Below are 26,341 nucleotides of genomic sequence, written 5' to 3' on the forward strand. Positions count from 1 at the left end.
AATTTTGACAATTCGCGAAGTAAATCGAGTATAGATTTTTACAGTGAAAGTGGAGTGAGGAGATAATTTTAAGGACATTTATTTGCATTTTTCAAGTTCAATTTAAAGGACTACGATTTAAAAATTATGGCAGGGCGGTATTTTAGTCAAACTACTTTTAATTTACTTTTCTAGGCTCGAAAAGAATATGTGTTCATAAACATAATCAGTTTTCTAAATCACATATAGATGGCGCTGTTGTCATTAACTTACAGTCTTCCACGTAAAATTATTAAAATATCTTGTACGATGCTACGAAACCCTTAGAGTGCGAGTCCGACTCACACTTGACTCATTTTTAATACATAATGATGATGTACATACTATACCTACCTACAAAGACGATGATTTCAAAACATAAACATAGACAGTAGATATAACCAGTTAAATTTTGATAGACAGCTGCTTCCATACAATCACTTCATAGAAATTTCATTCTAAATTTGGTTGGTTTATATCACGACAACAACATTACAAAAATAATAAACGCCATTCACGGTGAGTACACGCGTATGGGCTGGTTAGCTTCGGTGGTATCTCACACTCGCTGACTCGCGATTCTCGATGCGTTTGACGTTAGCTCGGTTAACGCAGTAGTGAAGTCATTCGAATAATTTTGTGGATCTCACACTCGGCACACAGGGCTGGTTAGCTTCGATAGTAACACACACTCACTTACACACGATTCTCGGTGCGTTTGACGTTAGCTCGATTAACGCGCTGGTGAAGTCATGCGAATAATTTTGTACAACTCCCACTCGGCACACTGGTAAAGTAAGTTAGAAAGGGCTACATTCATAATCATAAAAGAAAAAGAAAATTCCTTTTTTGTCGCGCTATGTTTCCTGTTTGTGCACGCACATGACCACTGTAGAAAAGGATGGAAAAAAGTAGTGGATAATAATACTTCCTGGCCTTATAATTATGTTTGAAGGAGTCGTAAGATAAAAATTCTCATGAGGTAACTTTCCTAACGTCATACGTTTAATACTTGTGCATATCGCACGCTTCACATTACGACAGTTTTACGATATATCGTAAACCTAACAATGTGAAGCGTGCAATACAAATTTGGTCTGGTTTAGAGAATTATAACAATTTTTCTCGCGATTTAAGTCTATTATAGATCCGTTTGAAATATCTATCTTATTTATTTACACATATTCATGTACTTACCAATAACTTAAAATTTAAACATAACTTACAATGAAAGGGCGTGCATAAAGACAACTTATTTCTGCTGCAAAGGTTTCTTCCAGCAGCCCTAACTAAGAAGGGGGGTTGCAGTTATAGAGAAAATCTATACTTAAACAAAATATCAAGTTTGAAGTAAGCAATGGGCGGTTTGAACTAAGTATCATTATGTTCAGTTTCTCCTTTTATTATCATTTTATGTAGATATTCTTTGAAAATTCAATTTGATATTCAACTAACCGTAACTTTTTAACAAATACATAGCATCTTATAAATCACTTTAGATTTTACTGAGTGATTTGCCAACATCGGGATTTCCTCATCAATACGATACCAAAACGAGTCACAGCTACCATTGTGCTTCTGTTTATGTCAATATCGATTTGAATATTATCTAGTTTCATAATAATATCTTGACGGCTGAGTGTTTAATCGATTTGTTTTCATAATACCAATGTCGGTTTCCAAATCATGATGAATTTACTCGGACTTTCTGCCGTAATATTATTTGTGTAACTGTCTGATGAATTTATAAGAGCGTTTGAAACTAAACGGTAAAACGATTGTGATTGAAAGTTCTATCGTATCTGGGTATAACAGCTCTCCTACACTATTTAAAGTATGGTTATGAAACAATATAATAAGCTGTTTACAGTTTTCAAACAAGCTATCAGGAAATAGTCATAGAATCTATACTACTAAATATAATAAATTAATGCGGAAATGTGTCTGTTTGTCTACCTGTCTTGTTCTTTTCACGGGCCATTTATACTTACCTATTTTAATTTCTGTAACCTCAAACCTCTGTGACTTCGATCAACCATTTTTGATTTTAAATAATAATTCTCGGTGAACAAGCGATCAAAAAATCTTTGAACAAAATTAATTTGTTACCAATGAATTAAAAAATTATACCAGTCTAGTTTATAGCAATCTACGTAGGTAGGACGCCTTTTTTGAAAAATATAAATTCTAAAAAAACTATTTAGTGATGAATAAGGCTAAAACGACAAAATATTGCAAGTTGGAACTATGTATATTTGTGTTACATTTCATTCAAGTGTCTACTGAATAGCATAAAGCGTAAGTAGGAGCGATAAGTGCAAGTATTAAAATTTTGCATCTAAGGGCATGGAGGAAAGTGGACGGGCGTGCATTAGCGAAAGTTGCCTCAATACAAACACACACGTGTGCTATTATTGTGTTGTACTAACTGTCCAGTCTGTCTGTGCTGATGGAAAGTGCCCTGACGATATAATGCACGAACGGGCAAAATATCTAGATATCTACATGTAGGGCTACAATATGTACAATATGTATAATTGTATACACATACATATTGTCCCTTGAATTCTAACACCACATACTACCTAAGTCATTTGCCATTTGTTAGAAAATCGAATGACGCGAGGGTTTGTGACACAGAACCAAAAAAGATTTAGGAACACAGAACCGTCGGTGCTCTCTCAACTCTGAGAAAAGTTATAGTCCCTACGCTTTATAGATCTCATCTCAAGGGTCCCAATATGATAGGATGCTGACTTCGCACCGGAAACCGCAGCGTTAGATGTTCCACTCAGGGGCGCCGACTCCGTGGGTGCTCGGGTGCTCCAGCACCCACGAGAGGTAAATAGTGGGTGCCGAGCACCCACGACTATCTAAAATAATTCTACTAGGTACGGCGCGGCAGTACAAAGTTCACCCAGGTCAGCTTAAATAACAAAAATATAAGTAGTTAGGTAGGTATGTCATTAAAATGGCTGGAGCACCCACGGGAATTTTAAAAACCCGGCGCCCCTGGTTCCACTAGATGGATACATGACAAGTGAGTCACAGAGAGTTAGATGGTGTAAGACAGTGGCGTATGGGAATCCCTACAAAAAAAACTCATGTCCAGCTATGGACGACTATTTGATAATGCTGAAGATGAGTCAATGAGTATATGAAATGATCAGAGACGGGAGACCGTATTATTATTTCAGGAAAATCCCCATAATTACTATGTAATTAGTGAAGAGAAAAAGGGTGAAAATAAATGGAAAGTAGGATTTTTTTTTATTTATAAAAAAATAAGGCAATTATTTACTACAATAAAATAAAATAAAAATTATGTACTAAAATAAAATTAAAAAAATATGGCACCTATGTACCAAGGTTAGTATTATGCGTGGAGTTTTCGAGGAATCCTAAATAAGCATTAAATAAGTCAATTAGAGCGCTCGTTGCGCACACGCCTGACAAACAGACCGACATGTTATTACGGTAATTATAATAATTTGCGACTAATTGGCTTATTTTCATACGTTTAGACTTTTATGGATGTTAAGGTTAATGTGGTTACTTTGATAGACATACCTACGGAAACCCTTATAACACAGTAATGCGGTTGAGGTCCCGGGTTCCTAGTGTGTGCTCTCGGTGATGTCCGCCATGCCCATTGTCCGCCCCTGATGGCAATTGTATATTATTTTTTAGTCCGGATGAGACTTTGGAGAATGTGTTGAGGAACTCCACAATCTTGTTTCTTCTTCACCGTTCTACCAGAGAACAGCGAACGTTGGCACCCTTTAGTGGTTGACATACAATCTACTCGAAGGTACGAAACGTTTTTGCTCAACGTTTCTGATACGAACCGCTAAGGTGTGGAATGCCATTCCTGCGTCCGTGTTTCCTGCCATGTATAACTTATATAATATCTTCAAGGCAAGAAGGTAAATAGGCTTCTAGGCAAGCGCGCTCCACCAAGACCAAGCCTATATTGCAATAAAAATATGGCTTAGGGTGGCTGTTTTAGAGTGGATAAGCGGGATAAGTCCTAATTTATTAACAACTAGCTTAACGGATGTCTACGTCATAATAATACCTATCTGCGTGCCTAATTTCAGCCCGATCCGCGGTAGTTTGAGCTGTACTTTGTAGATAGTATAAGCACAAGATCAGTCAGTCTTACCTTTTATATATTCAAACTACTAGACACTAACTAATAAATAATTTAAGTCGACAAGACAAAAAAACGGGAGATAAAATAACACATAGACGAGTTTCGGCGGTCAGAAACCTGTCACAAACCCGTCATAGAGCATACTTATTTAATAGAGAAAGTGCTTAGTGCATGTTCTGATGTTTAATCCAATATGATATGACGATGGGTGAATGACTCTCGTAAGAATGCGACATTGCACTTAGATTGTGTTATGCAAGAGCTGATAATCACCAAGTTGGGGCAATGAAACAAGCGGAAAGTTACTTGATGAACTTGAGTGGGAATATCATTTTGTTAAACTTGAATGTACAACAAAACATATAGAATGGCTCCTCAATCTAAACATTTTAGACGCTAGATAAGGGTTTGAAGTTATCCCTGATAAGAGTTGTGGAGGTAGAAATAGCATTTATTTATTCAAATAAACTTTTAGAAGTGCTCTAGGATAAATGAATTCTGAAAAAAGATTAGGCTGCAGTAATTAATCATGCAAAAATAAAAATCTCGCTAAAATTCGTTTTTTTTTTTTTTTTTTGAGATTTTTTCGGTAGATGCTTTACGTAGTTTAAAAAGTACGTACTTTAAAAATCATGTTATGTTCCCGAATGATATTTAACCATAATTTATAATATGCACTATACAGTTCGCACCGAACGCTCGCTCAGAGCGGTATTGTCTCGAGGGTGTGTATTTATTGCTCCGATAGTATTCGAAAGAGCGCGTTCGCGGCAGTGTCTGCGCGTGCGGAGTCGACGGCGTCGCTCGGGCGTATAAAGTTGAACAATGCTGGATCCGCCCTTGCCTGAGGACGAGAGTATGTCCGACGAATCTCGACACTCCAACATGAATAATAACGAAGAATCTAACTCAGGAGGGGCGAATAAAAGAGCGAGGGAGTCAGACTCTACGAATGGATGGACTTATGTTGGTAGACACGGCAAAAGAAGGGCCAGAACGTACACAGAGAAGAACACTGAAGAAGAAAATACAATAGAAGTGGGAATTTACTCTAAGGAGTCGATTCCAAAACAGTTTCAGTTGGCTAAATTGCTTCGTAGCGAAAATATTACTGACGTCACTAGAATTAGATACGTTAATCCATACAAAGTCCGTATCCAATTTAGTAATATAGAAAGCGCTGAAAAACTGGTTTCGTGTAATACCTTTTTAGAAAAAGGATGGAGAATACAAAAAACTTATGAAGTGGGGATATCATATGGGATAATTAGAAATGTAGAAATTGAGTTACCTGAAGAAGAAATTAAAGAAAACATACGCACAGAACACGAACTAGTGTCAGTGAAAAGACTCATGCGAAGAAATGATGACGAAACTGGATGGTTACCAAGCGAAACAATTCGCCTTGGATTCAAAGGTACGGCAGTGCCTCCATATGTATATGTTTGCGATATGAGAATCCAAATCGAAAAGTATATTTTTTCAGTCACGCAATGTACCAAATGCTGGCGTTTTGGCCATAGCAAAAATAATTGCCCAAATAAAAAAATTGTATGCCCGAAATGTACAGGAAATCACGATAATTGCGAAACTACGAATTTCAAGTGCGTTAATTGCTCAGGCCCACATTGGTCACTGAATAAGTCATGTCCGATCTACAAAAAAGAGAAAAAAATACGTGAAATAATGTCACAGTTTAATGTTACTTACAAAAAAGCTTCAACAATGTATGCTCCGCCATCTCCGCCGAATCAAAAAGATTTTCCCAAATTTGCATCCTGTGATACTGACCTATCTCATGCCGAATCTATGGAATCTCTACCTCGAAGAAGCTATGCCGAAGCTGCTAAAGAAAATTATAGTGATGAACCTAAACCTACAACTTCTCGTCGAGATGAATCCAACAAGAAGAAAAAGAGGAAAGGTAAAGAAAAGAAAGATAGGGAATTTGAAGAGGATGATTTTTGGAACAGAAGAGGAGATACGAAAGACAATCTTGCACAAAGTGGAGATGAAGAGACAACTAAAAAGAAAGCCTCTTGTGCTGAACTACTTGAAAGAATTGCTGAAATATTATTTATGAAGTCATATTCTATAACGAAGAAGACTGTAGAAGTGTTAAAACTAATATGGGAATGGTTTTTAACTTTTGCTGAAGATAAATTTCCTAGCCTTGCTCTAATTAAACAATTATTTAATAAATTTAATGGAAAGTAGTCTAAAAATAATTCAATGGAATGCTCAAAGTATCAAAAACAAATTAGTCGTATTTAAACAATTGTTAAATCAAGAGAAAATTCATATCGCAGTTGTATGTGAAACATGGTTAGATGTTGATACAAATTTAAATATTTATGGTTACGAATGTTTCCGACAAGATCGGTGGGATGGCTATGGGGGCATTGCAGTTTTTATTCATCGATCTGTTAAAGCAAAAACAGTTCCCATATTAAATACGAGTAATACAGGTATCGAGTTAATGCATGTTAAAATTTATAACTGTCCAGTTTTAAAAGATATAATTGCTGTATACTGCCCTCCTTCTATTAGAACAAGTCAGAGTGATTGGGAATTTGTGTTGTCTATTGTGGATAAAGATAGCTTAATTTTAGGTGATTTTAACGGCCATCACTCCAACTGGTCTAATAGGACGGATCTTCGAGGTACTCAAATATGTGATGCTTTATTTGAAAGCAACTTTGTCACATTAAACAATCTAGAGTCGACACGTGTTAAGCTCGTTAATGGTAGGTTACAAAAATCTGCTCCTGATTTATCGATTGCATCTCTAAATTTAGCTCTCAAATTAAATTGGAATGTGTGTAACGAGTCACTAGGCAGTGATCACCTAATTATTAAAATTGCAATAGACTTTAATCCATCATTTAAGCCCACTGTTAGAAGAAATTTTAGAAAAGCGGACTGGCCGAAATATAGGGATTATCTGGATAATATTTTTTCTCACTTTATCCTACCCCTCGACCCCCAAGAAGCATATGATCTTTTTATTAATCATTTGATTGAAGCAGCAGATAAATACATACCTATTATTAAAATTAATGAGAACCCTGCTAAAAAATTTACCCCTAGGCATTATTGGAATGCAAACTTATCAAAAATAATTGCTGAACGTCGGTTGGCGCTTTCAAAATTTCGAAAAAACCCTACCCCAGCTAATTTAGATATACTTCAAAACAAGATTAAGGAATCCCAAAGATTAATACGAAGGGCGGAATCATTGTCTTGGCAGAAAGATTGTTCGTCGCTTGATGAGGTTTCAACCGCTAAAGAAATGTGGGATCGCATGCGCTGGTTTAAAGGTCACAGAGTTTCGAGGCCCTATATTGATAACGAAAATGCTAATTCTTTTTTAAAATCTTTTACCCCCGACTATGTTTCCCTACCAGCCCCTATTTTTAATATTAACAACCCACAGTTAGAATGCCCTATATCCATATGTGAAGTGGAAAACTCAATCAAATCTAAAAACACAGCTCCTGGATGTGATAGTATATCGTACTCTATGATACGGAATTTACCCAAGAAGGGACTGCTTATTTTGTTGCAGCTATATAATTTGTTTTTTTCACTTAATGTAGTTCCATGGCAATGGAGGGATATAACAATCATTGCAATACCAAAACCAGGCAGAGATCCTAATTTAAGCTCATCTTTTAGACCAATCTCACTAATTTCCTGTTTGTGTAAAACATTTCATTCAATTATACATAAAAGGTTAGAGTGGTATTTTGAACATAATAATCTTTTCTCCGAGGCTACAGTAGGGTTTCGGAAAGCTAGATCATGTCACGATAGTTTAAGTCGATTGGTGTCTACCATACAGATGGCTTTCTCCCATAACCAAACAACTCTTGCCTGTTTTATCGATATAAATAATGCGTATAATAATGTCAATATAACAATGCTTTTGAAAACATTACACGATCATGGTGTTGGTGTGAAGATATGTGATTATTTATGGAATTTCCTTAACGAGCGACGACTTAAAATTCGTATTCATGACGATGAAATAAGCAGAACTGCTTGTTTAGGATTAGCACAGGGAGATCCCTTGTCTCCGCTATTGTTTAATGTGGCAACAATACAGATATGTCAACAGATTCAGTCCTTGCACAGTGTCAAGATATCGCAATTTGCTGATGATTATGTAATTTACTATTCAGATAAGAATCTCACTCGTGCTCAAAACGAAGTACAAATAGCACTAGAATTATTTAATAAGTTAATCAATAATTTAGGTCTTGACATTTCTCCAGTCAAAAGTAAAATTTGCTTATTCTCGAAAGGTAGAAGACAAAGTGCTATACACCTTGAGGTCGATAATTGTCAACTAGAACTTGTGGAAAATGTCAAGTACCTTGGGCTTTGGCTTGATCGCTCGCTACGTTGGAGTAAACATATAAAGGAGACTAACCAAAAAGTTTTACGATTTTTAAACATTTTCAAAATTTTAACAGGGTCTAGTTGGGGTGTCCACCCTACGCATTTACGACGTCTTTACATTTCTATTATTCGGAGCAGGTTAGACTACGGAAGTTTTTTGTACGATAACGCTGCGAAATGTCATCTAAAGAAGCTGGATATGGTACAAAATCGAGCCATGCGAATAATAGGAAACTTCATTAAAACGACACCCATACATGCTATGGAAAGCGAGCTGTTTCTACAACCGCTGTATATTCGCAGACGTTACTTAGCGGGCAAGTTTTGGTTTAAAGCTAAATCTTTTCATAGTAATAAGGTGATAGACCTGCTGAGTGAATTATCTCAATTATGTGAAACCCCAAGTAATTGGTTAAATAAACGTAAACCTCTATTAGTAATGATTCATCAAGAACTAAATTCTGTCCCCATATATAGAAGTAGACAACTAGAAATGTTTTCCCTGGAAACTTGGGTGAGCAACTTGAATGTTAATGACTTTGTTAGATGTGATATTCCCTCTATTAATAAACCTAAAAAAGAGTATACTGCACACCAATTAAAAACAGTAGTCGAGCAATTTCTTGCAAATTCTTATAACAGCTTTTACCCAATTTACACAGATGGATCAAAAGAATACGACGCATCTGGTGCTGCAGTTTATGATGAGCACACTAATAGCTACTCTAAATTTAAATACGATCAAAACCATTGTATAATGGTTATTGAACTATTGGCTATTTCAGAAGCGTTGTCATACATTGAATCAGTTGATGTCAGCAGGATTGTTATCCTTACCGATTCGAAAAGTGCCCTGCAGCATTTGGCTCGATGCACCTCGACTTATCGAGGCTCCCCGATTGCCTACAAAATTATAAAACAAATCTTGGATTTTAATTCAGGATCTAAGTCTGTTTATTTACAGTGGATTCCATCGCATGTTGACATTACCGGCAATGAAAAGGTGGACACCCTTGCTAAACAAGCCTGCCTCGATGGTGTGAACATGGCACTAGAACCTTTTTTTTCAGATCTTATTTGGCATGTAAGAGTGAGGTGTTATTCTCTCTGGAACGAGTATTTTGATGAGCGATCCAGGGAGAAGGGCATCTGGTACAGGACGATGCAGTCCCAACCATGGAGGTTTTGTTGGTTTGATAAATACAAAACCAGTCGATCAGACCTAATTACAGCTTTTAGGCTTCGCTCCGGACACATTCCTACTAATAAATTTGCCTTTCTCATGAAAAAGTCAGATTCTTCCAATTGCTCCACGTGTGGAGTAATTGAAGATATTTACCATGTGTTGTTGGAGTGTGTTCGGAATGAATCGTTTAGGTTAAGCTTATGTAATATTTTTGATTTAAATTTTAATATTTTTGATTGTGTTACGTTTCTTTCATTTCCTGCGTGTGATCAAGCTAAATTACTATATAAGTTAAGTAGAATATTTTTTAAGATTCGAAGTAAGTAAGTTAATGTAAGTGTGAAGTTGATTGTAAATAATAAAGCGACATAGTCACTTAGTGACTAAGCTTTTCAATAAAGAGTTAAAAAAAAAAAAAAAAATATGCACTATACACGTTATTTTGCTATTACATATATACTAACGCAACATTTTTGTACTTGGTGATGAGAGAAGAGATAGTACGCTCTACAAATGTAATCCAAGTGTCTTCTTCAGTTTAGCTGCGTATGTATATATACTTCTTTTATACGTCATAACATACGATCATTAATATAACCTATTACCGCTCGCTCCGTGGCCTTAGGTCAAGAGGGAAAAAACTTGAGTAAAAACCGCCTGGCTGCCAAGCAAATTACATAATTGGTGTCAAGAAACCTCGACTGTTTAGCATAACTGTGTAATTGACATTTTGTTTTTGTACAATTGTTGTTTTTCTTGTTGCAGGTGAGGAATCTCTTTTCTTGAAAATGTCTTGTCCGCACGTTGAGCAGATAACTTAAGGTGAGTTCTTTATTTTAGTAATTAATTAACCCCCGACCCAAAAAGAGGGATGTTATAAGTTTGACGTGTGTATCTGTGTATATGTTTGTGGCATCGTAGTTCCTAAACTAATTTGTTTGAAAGGTGGCTTGATCGAGAGTGTTCTTAGCTATAATCCAAGAATCTCGGTTCAGCCGTTTAAAAGTTATCAGCTCTTTTCTAGTTACCGTAACCTTCACTTGTCGGGGGTGTTATAAATTTTTAATTTACACTTGTTTATTTATTAGAGTACTTTTTTATTATAAGTGTAACCTAGCAGATACATATAATATAATGTCAACCCTCAACCCTACCTGTGACAAAGTACCTACAAAATCTGCCAATATCAACTAGGCTTAGCGTGGCAGACTATGGCCTAAAGCTTTCTCATTCTGAGGAGTTCATTCATTTTTGTCAGACTCATACGAGTAAATCGTATTTCTAAGTAAAACAATAAGAAGATTTCGTAATCATTGTATCTGCAAGTGTTTTCAGCCAAACGCTAGTTTACAGCTCAAGACATTTGAAAAAGCTTCCAAACAAGAAGTGACAGCTATTGGCTCGGATACAACTTTTTAAATGACGTAATTGAGTATCTGTCAAATCCTTTGTTGTCTGTGTATCGGCCACTTTCATCCGACAGACGGGTTACATGTACCCATTGTTATTAATACTTTAGTAATAATAATATTATAATCACGACTTATGAAGAATTGCGTAAGATGTTATGTTCAATACAGGTTCAATATTATCGGACAGGTCTTTGTGTGATATGAGTAGTTAAGTATGTGTTTTTGAAAATGAAATAGGCATGCGTTTGACTGCAGTCACACCAAATAGAAGGTGATAACCGTGATATTGATGACAACGTGGTGCATGCAGCCTGCCTACAGGGCGCCTATTCTTTCTTCTTTTGAAGGTCCCGACTCCCACTATTGAAATTGACGGGGAAAACAGAAGCTGGAAGGGTATTTCATATTCCAGCAGTGCGTTGCTTGTTCTCATCTCCTTCGGCCCATAATCCCTATATATTTGAAGTACTAAGAAAAACTCAGAATTAATTTTGTAGACCCTATACTTATCTGAGTAGGTTCATTCCCAGTTTAGTTTTAACAATGATTCTCGGTAGTCGGTACGAACTAGAAAGGTATTGAAGGTAGAAATTCGCTTGCCGATTCAAAAACACTTTATGAAAGCTCATTGCATAAAAGTACAGGTAGTTTCTGTACTACCGAATGTCAATAAACAAAAAAAAAACATGAAATATAATAATGATTAATGATGTATACAAATGTAAATAATACTCAACCACACAAAAAGGTCAAAGGTCTGATGAAAATACGAGTAGACATTCTAGCACGCTTCGAGTGTGTATTTACACAAGACCTTTGACATTTTTGTATCATGAGTTCTGACCCGTGGCGTGTAATGATGTTTAAATTAATTTCTACAATTTTATCTGTGTGTCAAGGACTTTCGACACGTTAGCTGCACGTCTGTCCATACCTTAGCTGGTTTTAATTGTAAAGCTAGTAGCACAACATTCATTGTGAAATACAGTCAAAATCTGATTGAATGAATGAATGAATGAATATACTTTTATTGTACACCACAAAATTAGTACAGAAAAACACATACAAAGCTCAACAAAATATAGGTACAATTTGGCGGCCTTATCGCTACCTAGCGATCTCTTCCAGGCAACCAAAATGGTCCAAAGGATATAGCTATAGATATTAGAGGTAGGTGGTGTAAGTATACATTTACATTTATATATAATATTAGAATAAATAAATATATAAATAAATAAATAAATACATAGAAACATGTTAAAATTTAAATAATGTACTAAATAATAAAATACATAATATAGACTAAAAAAATAATAATAAATAAATATGATATATAGATAAATAATAAATCCTCATACTATTATTAAGACTAGTAAAATATGTTCCAATAAATCCGATAATGCTAAAGTGATAGTGACAAATAGTGATCTTTCACCAGCCTCTTAAAGATATTGATGGACTTAGCCTCCCTGATTACGAGAGGCAAGGCATTCCACAATTTAATAGATTGAACTGTGAAGGATTTATTGAAAAAGGAAGAAGAATGTGAAGGCGTCCTTAAAATAAGCTTCCTAGAGGTGCGGAGAACTTGTCCCGGACGCGCTGCAAATTCAAATTTCTCCTTCAAGTAAGGAGGAGAAGAAGGGTGAAACAATACACAGTACAGAATAGAAAGGATATGTAAGTTCCGGCGAAGTCGGATGGGTAACCACTTGAGACGAGACCGAAAATGAGACACATGGTCATATTTGCGCAACCCAAATATGAACCGAATACTAGTGTTTTGAAGTCTCTCAAGCTTGTTTAACTGATCTTCTGTTAAGTTAATATAACTTGCGTCGGCATAATCAAGGATAGGAAGAAGTAAAGTCTGTGCTAACATAATTTTAGTAGGAATTGGAAGAAATGATTGTAGACGACGCAAAGAGCTCAGAGATGCAAAAGTCTTCCTGCTAATCTGTTTTAAGTGATTCGTCCAACCTAAATTGCAATCCATATGTATCCCCAGATTTTTAACGGAATCACAATATGGGATGACAATACCATTGTACTCGATGGGAGGAAGCGTAAACCAATCAATTTTTGAGATAAGGTTCCGACTGCCAATAATTATAGCCTGAGATTTGATCGGATTAACATTGAGGCCATAAAATCGACTCCACTCCAGAATTAGCTCAAGATCATTATTTATTTGAGTAACGGCTGCCGGAAGGTCCACAAGAGTTGCCTGGGTGTAAATTTGGACGTCATCTGCATACATGTGGTAGAGAGAAGATAGTTTTTGAGTTAAAGAATTAATGAAAATAGAAAAGAGTAATGGTGACAACACGCCACCCTGAGGCACACCAGCAGTGATATCGCACCAAGACGAATGAGTTTCCTCGACACGAATACGCTGCTGGCGACCGCTTAGGTAACTATGCATCCAGTCAGTTGCTGATGGAGATAAGTTAAGAGAACGCAACATACTCACAAGTATATCATGGTCCACAGTGTTAAAAGCATTACTGAAATCGAGCAAAGTCAATACTGTGAGTTGTTGATTATCCATGCCCCAGCGAATGTCATCAGTAACTTTAATCAGAGCAGTAGCCGTACTATGTCCAGAACGGAAACCAGATTGGAAAGGGTTAAATAGGCAGTGACTATTCAGGAAAAGGTTAAGTTGATAGTGAATTAACTTTTCAAGGACTTTGGAAAGAAACGGTAAGATGGAAATGGGACGGAAATCGGAAAAATACTCAGCATTAGCCTTTTTCGGAAGAGGTACAACATGAGCACTTTTCCAGGCATCAGGAAATTTGGACGTTGTAATCGATTCGTTTAGAATGTGGGTGATTGCAGGAATTACAATATCCACGATAGGAATTATCATATTACGGCTAATGTCGTCGCTACCAACAGCATTCGAAGAGATGGACAGTATGCTCTTCTTAACATCATCAGTAGAAAACTGGCTGAAATTGAACGGAGGATAGGAAGGGGTAGGAGTCGTTGAAAGAGAATGAATAGTTTGTAATTTATCAGAACTATTAATGGAGTTTAGAGGTGATGAGAAATATTGATTTAGGAGATCAACGTCAACGTTAGGTGGAGATGAATTATGTGACGTTTTACCAACTCCAACCGTCTTTAGAAATTTCCAAACTCTACAAGAGTCGCCGTTCTCGACTGATGCATGAATATGGCGTCGCTGTGCATCTCGACACAATGTATTGCAGCGATTCCTGAGTTTGTTGTATTTTCTGTGATTTTCCTCAGATGGATTGCACTTTAGTCTGGTTTTCGCTACACCTTTCTTAAGAATCAGATCTTTTAAATCTTGCGAAAGCCAAGGTGCAGGTAAATGTTTGAGTTTAACAGGCTTAATTGGCGCATGAATGTCATAAAGCTGAGTCAGTAAGGAATTGAAAATGTCAACCTTACGATCGACGTCGGATACAGTTTCAACAACTGACCAGTCAACTTTACAAGCATCTACACACAATCGATCTACATCCATTCCACCAAAATTACGCCGCAGAAGTATTTTAGGTTTAATTTTTGGAGGGCGCAATTTGTACGAGAGAAAAAGTAAATCGTGATGAGAAAAGGCATCCGCAGAGCATTGGCCATGCTTAGATACAAGGTCAGGAGAAGACACTATAATCAAGTCAAGAAGAGAAGGAATGCAGTTAGGAAGGTTATGAGTAGCCGAAAGCGGAAGAATTGTCATGTTACAAGATTCAATAATGGATTCTAGTTTATTAGCCCGATTGTCACCTTTAAGCAAACAAGTATTAAAGTCACCCATTATTATGCTATGAGTATATGTAGGGAGTAGGGATTCTAAAAGTGATTCGAATGAGGGGAAAAAATTAATAGTAAGCGAGGGACTGTAGAAAACGCCAAGTAAGATTTTTGTTTGTGATAGGGAAACCTCAATAAGTAAATGCTCAGCAGCATCAACAGGAGGCGGTTGACATGACGAACTAACAATTTTGTAAGGAATGTAAGATCTAAGATAGATCGCCACACCACCGCCACCCCTATTAGTGCGATCATTTCTTATGAGAATAAACCCCGGCAAAGAATAAGAAGTAGAAGGCAGACAGGGCTTAAGCCAGGACTCAGATACTAGGATGGCATGAATATTTTGCCATATTATATTATTATTATATATATTGAAGGTACCATGGCTACTTATTAGGTTGCAAAAGGTATTGAAGCTATACTGAAAGGTATAGAACTATAATTTACATTTGTTTGGAGTGAACACTACGAACAAATCTTGGTAGGAAAAGCATTTCGTTGCCGCTGGTGATATTTGAACAGTTTTAGCTTTGAGTAGAAACTCTTTGATTTTCCGGGATAAAAAGTAGCCTATGTCCTTCCCCGGGATGAATCCCAAGTCTGTTCCAAATTTCATTAAAATCGGTTCAGCGGTTGGGCCGTGAAAACGTAGCCGACAGACAGACAGACAGACACACTTTCGCATTTATAATATTAGTATGGATTAGTATGGATGGATATTATTTAGGGAATCGTGTGGCACGGGCTTATCACAAGTTTGGGTCACGAAGGCGCGGCATCAACGCAATTGTCTAATTTGTCTCTAACCTTGCGTTTTATTGTACCGTAAGCCGTTTCACACCCAAATAGGTCATTGTGAACTGTTGTTTTAATTTTACTCTCACATTTATTGAAAATATATTGCATGATTGGACGTAGAAGTTCGAAGCGTTCATTTTTTCTAACACTTTACACAATTGAATCTCTGTCTGCAAATCCACACTTGCCAAACAATCTAGCCATTAAAATTTATAGCTAATATCTTGGAAATGTGACACTTTGGAAGATTTACTTGTTTGTATTGGTTCAGCAATTGATTAATTCAGGTCAGTCAGTCATTATGCATGGCCGTTATTTTGAAAAAAAGAAAATATTAGCTACGCAGGCCAGGTTCCATAGTCCATACTGAAATATTCAAAACCTTTTACTTAGCCGTGAACCGAACTAAGGACTACTAATTTATAAACCCACAACAGGCCAAGCCGCATCGATCATACGATCGCATCGTTAAATTCTGGACAAATGAAATTAAACTCCATTCAAAAGAAACATCAGATTGTCATCACATCATTATTAATGATGTTCCATACAAAATTGATTAGATGTTTATTCGCAAACAATCCTAACATACTTACTCCACAGAATTCAGAATGGATATAGAAATGTTAATGGTGCGTGAGATTCTCGCCGTGCAACGACCCATCAGTGCACGTTGTAAAATTGAAGTATTTGTGTAATCAGTTTAATTTACGGGATGCTAAAGCTAATATTCTAATTTTTGCCAAGTTTTATACTGGTTTTCCAGACCTTTACTTATATAGAGTCTAGCCAGATTAGTTCGCATTTTTTAGCAACTGGCCAATTTACATTTCGAAATTATTTTTCTAACAAAATCAAGAACCTAGCTTTGGTGAATTCAATTCTCACGTACAAATTATATGAAATACATAGTCTGAAAATGATTTTCAATACAAGTATCAAAATGTTATTCATAATTCACAATTACGCAATTTCTACGACCTACGACGTAATTTTGTGAGATGGCTTTTGAAGACGGCACGGCAGTTACCATTTCTATTAGTACATAAGTGTTCTGTGAAATGTGAATATAACCAACGTTTGATCATGACCCGCTTACAGAGACGCCCCGGTCCCATTGTGTTTATATCTGATGATCTATGTACCTACATAATACATCATATTGTGTCTATAGTGCATAGTTGCTTATTATTCCACCTACATTGATGTTAGTGATATGGTGTTAAGGATACACCATGTCTTGTACGACCTCTCTAATTGGAGGTTCCGGATTCTTATCATGGATTGTTTAAAAAATAAAGCTAGTTTAATTGACATAGGACCGATTTTTTAATCATCTTCACCGGTCCACTACTAAGCACGGCTGTCACCTCAGAATGAGAAAGGTTTAGCTGCTATGCTACCATATGCTGGCCAAGTGTGGATTGGTAGACTTCACACACCTTTCATTATGGAAATTTCTCAGGCATACAGATATAGTTAAAATAGTTTCCGGGATCGAATTTTGGACCCTCCGAATAAGGTATTAGGCTACCAACGCTGTCACTACATCGTCTAGTAGGTAAAATGAATAAAAAGCTCGTTTAAAAACCTGACGAAAAAGCTGTAGGCAGTGAAATCTAGGCAGGCATGTGGTAAACTACATAACATCTCGTGGTTTTTGGTTTGAGCTTTTTTGTAACGCCTACGTCTTTATGTAATTTTTGACCTGTATAACTATCACATAACTTATCTGCTAATTACAATTATTTGGTCGAACCAAATATAGAGAAAAGTAAGTGGGTACTTGACAGTCAAACAGTGAAAAAGTATTGGTATAATTTGTCTCGTCGACACATTTTACTGCAGCCATATTTGGAATGTAGGAAATGTTTTCACTTTTGAACTATTGGCACCGTCTCTAATTGTGTCGAGTGACCACTCCGTAAGAGCGCCTACACACTTCAACTTAAACCGCTGTTATTATCTGTGACCATATAATTATGTATTGACAGTGATTATATAATAATTGTAATGATCTTATTCAAATATTAAGTAAATACGGATCTTGAGCGTACAGGGATGTGCATGATGTGGATTAGGTCAAAGGATTTGCATATATTTTTGGCAAGTTATAAATTAAAACATAAAAAGTAGTAGGTTATTATACTAATATTATTAACTGCTAGCCTTCTACTAGCATGACATATTATTTTGGAGTTAGAGTCCACTGCCAAATTATTCGAAGTAAATAATTTTGATTTGTTAATTTTTTTCATGTAATTAATATTTTTATTTGGACAAAATAATAGGTACTTACACAATAATTTACCGTTTCACGCCCTGAAACTCTCATAAGATTATGAGGACGTTGCAAATTTGACATTCCTCGATACTTGGACTTTTCAAATCAACTAACGCCAAACATAACTGTTATTATTAATATGCACCCCTAACAAGTAATTTTAATACAACACAACCAACACCAAAGTCAATGGAATTTTGGCAAAATTTTCTCTATTAGTCAAACGCTGAGTTGTGCAAAATAAATTCAAAAAAATTAAACTATTGTGATTAAATTAGTTTAATCTGCCTTAAATTCTTGAATTTGTTTCGAACAATTCAACTTACGAGTATGTCGTTTAAAACTACTGTTCAATGATGAGAAATGCGTTTTGTACGGGTCACGGCGGAAACGTCGGTATTGTGACGCGTCTTTATTGCGTGGGTTCAAATATCTGAAGATCATAGAAAAGTATCAATGACTCATGACATAACTGGTTTCCATATGTGTCGAGCATATGTTTAAGTCACAGTTTACTTTAAGTACCTACTTTGCGGAAATATTCATCATCTCAACCCATCGCTGGCCCACTACTGAACACGGGCCTTCTGACATGAGAAGGATTTAGGTCATAGTTCACCACGCTGACTAAGTGCGAAGTTTTCTTTACCATTAAATATAAATAAGTTAATAGAAGTATTTAAGTACTTACTGGTGGATATTATATTAGATCAATTCATATTATGTTTTAGGGAAATGCAACCAGTAGGCTAAATAAAACTTTTCTGAATGAATTGTACTGTCAGTAAATTATAATGTCCGGTCCGTCCATCTGTCTGTCTGTCAGCGGGCTATATCCCATAAAACGTAATAGGTAGAGTTGAAATTTTTACATAATTTGTTTTATTGAAAACAATGAAAATTATAAAATTGACGCCATTAAAATTTAAAATAAATAAAAAGTTTTATTTCGTATATGATGATACGGAACCCGTCAAGTGCGAGCCCAACCTGCGTTTTACCGGTTTTTCATCGCTCACAAATTCTAAAGATGCCATGCTTCGCAGATTTCAAAGCAAAACAATGCCATAAAGAGCCTTGACCGATCTTGTGTGATCTGTTAGTGATGGGAAACAGTCGATGTTTTCATTTGATTCTCTTTGTAAACCTTGTCAAGGTGTTATTATAATTAAATTACATCAGATGCTATTGTATTAATATTAATGTTTTTGGTACAAGGTAATTGAAATCGGTGACAAAATGACAATACTTTGTTATTAATTGGGATTAGGTGAGAAGAAAGTTTCTTTCGGTAGTTTGTTAGTTTAACACTTTGAAACTTCTGTATGTGACAACTGACATAATATGAGTTGTTATGAAGTGTGAAAATAGAAAATTAGTGTTAACTACGGCGAAGTGGGAGTAAGTATTTTAGTGTGGGAATAACTAATGACGATTATATTTCACGTATTTTTAACCGACTTCCAAAAAAGGAGGAGGTTCTCAATTCGTCGGAATCTTTTTTTTTAGAAAAGTAGGTAAATACAAATAAATAAGAAACCAAAGTTAGGAACGCGAACGCTCAAACGTAACAAATAAATGGTAAAAAACACAAATACATAAAAAGTTCACGTTTGCATAATATCGACCTACATAAATAGGTTTTGTATTTCCGGTAGGTGAGTACAGAAAAAAATAAGAATGAATCTATTTTCTACGTTTTTAGGGTTCCGTATTCAAAGGCTGCCGATCGGATTCTATTACTAAGCTTCCGCTGTCCGGCCGTCAGTCCGCTTTTCCGTCCGTTTGTCCGTCCGCCTATCCGTCCGTCCGTCCGTCCATCCATCTGTCTGTCAGGTAATAGGTAGAGACAGAGAGTTGTCACAGAGTGTATATTTTTCATTTTTACTGTCGCTATACCTACAAAAAATTTCAAAATGTCCTCCATAAAAATTGAAAAAAATAATTAAAAGTGTTATTTCTTGTACGATTGGTACGGAATTCTTCGTATCCAAGCCCGACTCGCACTAGACCGATTTTTTTTCCATCGATGAATCAAATAGCGCTCAAGAATTTATAAAACGTTTTTTATTGAACGATTACCGATCTAGTGCGAGCTGCGAGTACGCATTTTTTTACGTTTTTTTTTATATAATACGAAAAAACTAAAACGTAGAGTTAGCTTTTTATTAGTTTTACTCTCAGTAAAAGTGGTTGATTTTTGTTTTTTGTGCCTTTTTTATTGCTTTTGACGGTAAATAAAACTGCTTTTCCGATGATTTAAGAGAGTTATCTCATTTTTGCCCAATTTAAGAGGGCTCTCTCCGTCACTCGTTTCCACTCGTTTCATACAATCGTAGTTCCAATTTCATTTGAATATTAAGCAACCAACGTCCATGAAATTTTGCAGACATATTCTAGAAACTAATATCTATGTCTGTGGTTTTCCAGATTTCTGTTAAAATATTCGGTTTCAAAGTTGCACGGTCTTTAAATTTTTCATACAAATCTTTGAGCCCCTGTAATTTTAAAACTACATATTTTTAGAAAAATCTAAAACACCACAGACGCAGATATTAGTTTCTAGAATATGTCTGCAAAATTTCATGGACTTTGGTTGCTTAATATTCAAATGAAATTGGAACTACGATTGTATGAAACGAGTGACGGAGAGAGCCCTGTTAAAAGAGGAATTAATTAGGTTTTAAAAACCTTATGTAAGAATTTCATGAAGAATGACAAGAATGTCTTATTATTGTACTAGTTTATGCCTACGACATCGTCCGCGTGGACTACACTTTCAAATCTTTATCTTACCTAGTTTTATCTGCATGCCAAACAGCCCGATCTTTCCAGAAGTTTGAGCTGTGCGTTGATTGATCAGTTTCAGTCAGTCAGTCATCTTTTTTTTTTATATATTTAGATATAGATCGCAACTCCCATTCCTTAAAGTTTCGCTTGAAAAATTGCTGAGTTATCTGCAAGTTGTACTAATTAGTATATCTAATCGATTTACGAACTACTTCGAAGTTCAACAGTTTGATCGTAAACAAAATTGATTGTTTGCGAAATGTAACAATGCATTTGGAACGCGGGCCGCTTTCATCAACCGTATCTGTCGATCACGCTCAACCGCACCATTTTGGGCTAAGGATTTCAATGTAAGTAGTCGCCGCTTTCGTGGACAATAGAGAGATTTGTCATGGATCTGTCCGTAGGTAATGAACCTATCATTGGTTTCAAGCATCACTTTCCATCATTAATTTCTCTTTATCTTTATAACACTCATGATGAAAGATGCCTATACACTTGCCTACCTATACCTAATATTTGGTAGGTAAGAGATAATATAGGTATAATTGTACTGTAATGTTTTTACCGAATTTTAGCTAGACAACCAATCTCACTTGACTTAGTGGTCAAGTGAGATTGGTTGTCTGGCTAAATTTGGCATACGCAATGAAATGTGTCCTAGTGGCCAAAGAAGTTCCGGGCGCGATACCCAGGTTTAATTTTCAAAAATCCTTTGATAGCGGATGTCTACGTCATAAAATCTAACATTATGCCCAGCCCAATCCGGCCAGTAGTTGAGCTGCTGCATTGAGAGATCAGTAGGTATATAGTTAGTGAGTGAGTCAGTTTTTCCTTTTATATATTTAGATTATTTTAAAAATGGATATAGGCTACTTTTTAACCCGGAAAATCAGTGAGATCCTACGGGATTTTTAAAACACGCCGACGAATTGACGGGCATCGGCTAGTGTTTGTATAGAATAATCCATGTATTGATAAATGATTGACACATACCCAGGCACTGATCACATGCCAAATAGGATTTAGGTTGTCTAGACAAGGTGTCGGTTACCACTTATTTCGAAATGTGTCGTGCATACTTATGAATTAATTATGAGATATAGGGTGTTGAGAAATTGATTTCGGTTTAGGATAATTTCATTGCCGATATGCGTGGTGCATAATAATTAATTATGTATTATTGATAGCTAATGCCCGCCACTTCGTCCTCATGGATTTAGATTTTTATAATCCCACGGGAACTTTTTGATTTTCTGGACTAAAAAGCCTATGTCACTCTCCAGGTCTTTCACTGTATCCATGCAAGAAAATTCGCCAATCCATTGCTCCGTTGCGGTAATCCGAAGGTCAAACCAATAAACCAACAAACAAACACATTTCTCATTTATAACACGTGACGTTTAGTGATTGATAGGATAGCATTTGTATATTGCTATTCTCTAAACGTACAGCCTCGCTAAAAAGCGCTGATAGCATAGTGGTTAAGATGTCGGCCTCCAATTCAGGGGGTACGAGGTTGGAATCCGGGCTCTAACTACAAACCGGGAAAACTTACAGCTAGATATGAAAATATCACTGGGGAAATCTGCATGCCATACCTATTGTGTTTTCAAAAATATTTAAATTCTACGAATCTGCATTTGGCCTGTCCAGTGTGGTGGATAAGGGCTTAGGCCCTTCTCCTTCTCAGAGGAGATCCGTGTGGTCGTTGAGATGATGGTGATGATCATCATATCCTTCAAACCATCGGTGCGCAATTTTTTCTTCTGGCCGCAAGAGAAGACTAGAGATTAACTGATGTCCGTAAAAAGATAAATTAAATTGCCCTGTACCGAGTACCTTACCACGTGAATACAAGCTCGGGGACAGTTAATTAAGTATCGTTTAAATCACTGGTTGCAAAGATTCATAGACGGCGGTAATCACTTATGATCAGGTGCCCCGCTTGCTCGTTTGCTCGCTATTTTTTTACTAAAAAAAAGTAAGAAAAAAGTTTAGTGTTATTTCTTGTACGATGGTACGGAACCCTTGGTGTTCGGGTCGGCTCACACTTGATCAGTTATTTTCTGAAATCCCCCTTTTTTTGGAAAGTAGCACTTGTCTTCTCATCTTTTCCATTTTTCTATCTGGTAAAAGTCGTAAGAGGAGACGGGGGTAGAGAGTACCTGATGTCCATAAACAGATAAATTAAATTGCCCTGTACCGAGTACTTTACCACATTAAGATTGTAAATAGTGAATACATGCTCGGGGACAGTTAATTAGACGTAACGGTACGAGTATCGTTCAATCACGATACCACGATACTCAGTACCAACAGAATTAGCATGCCGCTGGCACGATTTGTTTTCATTTCAATACTACTTAGTTTTGATCCGGTAAAGCTAAATAGGTACTTATTGAAACTAATTAGGTAGATTGTTCTACAATGTTACATGGTCCTTTCCGAATTGTTACATTATTATTTATACGATGACGATGGTAGCCCTCGATTGCGATCTCACCTGGTGGTAAGTGATGATGCAATCTAAAACTGGAATTCAAAGTCGAGATAGAAGCTTTAGGGGACCATTCGGACCAGACGGACGGACGAACAGCGGAGACTTAGTAATAGGATCCCTTTGGCGCTCTTCAGGTACAGAATCCTAATTGAATACAGCTCGAGACAGCATAATACAGAAGGTCGATACTCCATAGTGTTCTCACGCGAATAGCTGGTGTACCTACATATAAGAATGCACTGTAGGTACCTACTGTTGCAATGCAAATGTATCATTAATCATTCGCATATATTGACTTTCAAATCATTAGCGTTCAGAGAAAGAGCATAGAATCCTGGTGTGGACCATTATACTAGAAACTGAAGTAAGTAGATGAGAAAAACCGGCCAAGTGTGAATCGGACTCGTACATGAAGGGTTCTGTACCCTACAAGATATAACATAATATGTACTTGCTTACTTTTTAATTTCATGGCGGCCACATTGAAATATTTGATAGGTATTCGTTGTTATGGTGGCAATAGAAAATAACACTCTATGAAAATTTCAACTCTGTTATGGTACATGAGTTACAGCGTACTGACAGACGGACGGACAGCGGAGGCTAAGCAATAGTTCAGAAATCAGAATACATAATATAAGTATTGGCAATGGCAATAGGCAGATTCTAGTAGGCTTGCTTGGAAGATTCAATATCAGAGTTTTTTAGGGTTCCTTATCTCGAAAGGAAAAAAGGAACCCTAGGTTGCCTGTCTTCCGTGTCTGTCAAGAAACCTTAAGGCTACTTGGCAACTTCCCGTTGACCTAGAATCATGTTTGGCAGGTTGGTAGGTCTTATTGTACACATAAGGGAAAATTTGAAAACCGTAAATAATATGGGGTTACATCACAAAAAAAAAAATTAAAATGTGTTCATAAACAAATAATTAATATTTTCGATTTCCAAAGTAAAATAACTATACCAAGTGGGGTGTCATATGAAAGGGCTTTACCTGTACTTTCGAAAACAGATTTTTATTTGTTTTACGCATAATAGTCTTTAATTTATTGTGAAAAAAAATAAAAAAATTCCCGGGTGTAGAACCCTCGGTGCGCAAGTGTGACTCGCACTTGGCCTGTGTTTTTTTCGTGAAGTAACTCAACAAATCCTAAAGTGTTTCAACTGTGAAGCCACATTATAGGCACTGTGCCTATCTATCCAAGCCTTATATCTCAGAGCGGAGGTAGGTGCATTAGTCCATACTTCTAAGAAAGTCTGCCCGCTGCCGTTGGTATACCTTGAATATTAATACGAACGAAAGCGAACCGGAAGCGAGGAGAAAACATATACACAAACAGACATACATAACACCTAGTAGGTAAACACCTACGTGTAAGTAAATATATGCGTTCCTTTAACAATATGGGCCCGGTATGTGCCTTACGTAAGGTAGATAAATTGGTTATGAAATATTTTGGATACAGGTTTTTGTTGACGGTAGTGAGATCAATGAACTCGTAGTGAGGTGGTAACTCGATTTAATGTCCTTCCGAGTTTCCGACCGCATTTCAACTTCGCGCGAGATATTATAGTGCACAAGTGTGTGTGCAAACACAGGTGAACTCTCTATTTCCTCACTCTCAAAGTCCAATGGGACGGAAATCTGACACGACCGGAGAGAGATCAGGCGTAGGACCGAGGCTTTACGTGCTCTCTGAGGAACGGGGATGACATACCGCCATTTTCCTAACTCCAGGACAGTAACTTGACAGAAAAATTCAATATAATGCGTACAAAATAAGAACTCACGCGCCATTTTAGCTTCACGTGTCAACTGTCATGCCAAAAGTACGATCTTAGTTCTTATTACTTTGACAGAATAATATGGCACGTGAAAACTCATTTTGTAAGAACTGTGCCTGCCTGATTTTTGTTGACCCAACCTGGAAATCAAACCCAGGACCTCGACATCCGCAATCGAACATGCTAACCACTAGAACAAAGCAGTTGGTGGCTCGATAATATCATAACAGGGCTGGTCCTTAAGTGCGATGGGTCCTTATAGGTACGTAGATATACCAGTACGTATAAGGGAGCGTCTGGCTCAAAAAATCTATGGGAATCCTGAACACTTTCTACTTAGACTTTCCCACGTATGCCGAGTTTAGGATAAGTCGTGTGAACTTTATTTCGATCTTTTTTTACCCAGCTTTGATTCCCATGAACATTACTTCGAATTCAGCGCTAAACTATTAGTATAGCAATTTCAAGACTTTAGTGTAACTTTTCTAGTTGAAAAACGTGACATTGGATTTGCGATCTGCCAAAATGATATGGAAACGACGTCAAATCACAACATTTTCCCGTCCCATTGAAATTAATCAAATCTTTATTTTACAAAATTGAACATAAATAACAGTTAGTACTAACTAACTATTTAGACCCGTACACATTCTTATATAAAAAATATATATTCAAAATTGAAAGACTATAGGCGCTAGGTACACCGCCAGAGAAAAACCGTCTTTTTTGATTTCTCCAGGTGCATTTGCATTGCATGAAAAGAGTAGCCCTAAACTTCCTATAAAATATCAGAAAATATGTAAAAAATAAGAAAGCTACTATCTACGCTATACTGACTAAGGTATTTATTCACAAGCTGTAATTAAATAGTGTGAATACTCTTAACCTTTTAAATTGCAGAGACCATCCAACTTCCTCGTACATGATTGACTACAAAGAAAGCTTTTTACTCTCATTCTTCAGTTCTTTATTTCCCTCGACCATCCCGGAAGACTACTGGATAATTAAGTTAATATTTCTGTGAGAAATCAGAAAATAGTATAATAGTTTACTAAAATTCACTGATGGAGTGTGTGTTTGTAATAATAAAATAGGTGGTCCAGCGATGTATCGATATTATTTTGTTAGCTATCGATAAAATCGGTCGGCTCTATTGCAAAATACCGTTTCCAAAGATCGGTATAAACTTATAAAGTATAAACATGATTGGATTAAA

The 26,341-nt window shown here is 36.5% G+C and overlaps 1 protein-coding gene and 1 long non-coding RNA gene across 5 annotated transcripts in view; one reads left to right on the top strand and one right to left on the bottom strand.

The window, feature by feature from the left end:
* The window catches only part of LOC123870428 (axoneme-associated protein mst101(2)-like), a 169,560-nt gene that overhangs the window by 78,336 nt on the left and 64,883 nt on the right, over nt 1–26,341 (top strand). The window contains exon 1 of one of the 4 annotated variants that reach the window (XM_045913738.1): nt 10,565–10,586. The exons of the other annotated variants lie outside the window; for them this stretch is intronic. The gene's annotated coding sequence lies outside the window, so the exon portion shown is untranslated. Of the gene's footprint in view, nt 1–10,564; nt 10,587–26,341 lie in introns of those variants that run through there. 4 annotated transcript variants of the gene reach the window in all.
* LOC123870430 lies at nt 514–18,803 on the bottom strand. Its single transcript, XR_006797074.1, has 3 exons — nt 18,793–18,803; nt 2,824–2,833; nt 514–683 (listed from the first exon to the last, which is right to left on the bottom strand). It is a non-coding gene; the product is annotated as an uncharacterized LOC123870430 (long non-coding RNA).

Source organism: Maniola jurtina, chromosome 12 (genome assembly GCF_905333055.1).
Source record: "Maniola jurtina chromosome 12, ilManJurt1.1, whole genome shotgun sequence".
Classification (NCBI taxonomy): domain Eukaryota; kingdom Metazoa; phylum Arthropoda; class Insecta; order Lepidoptera; family Nymphalidae; genus Maniola; species Maniola jurtina.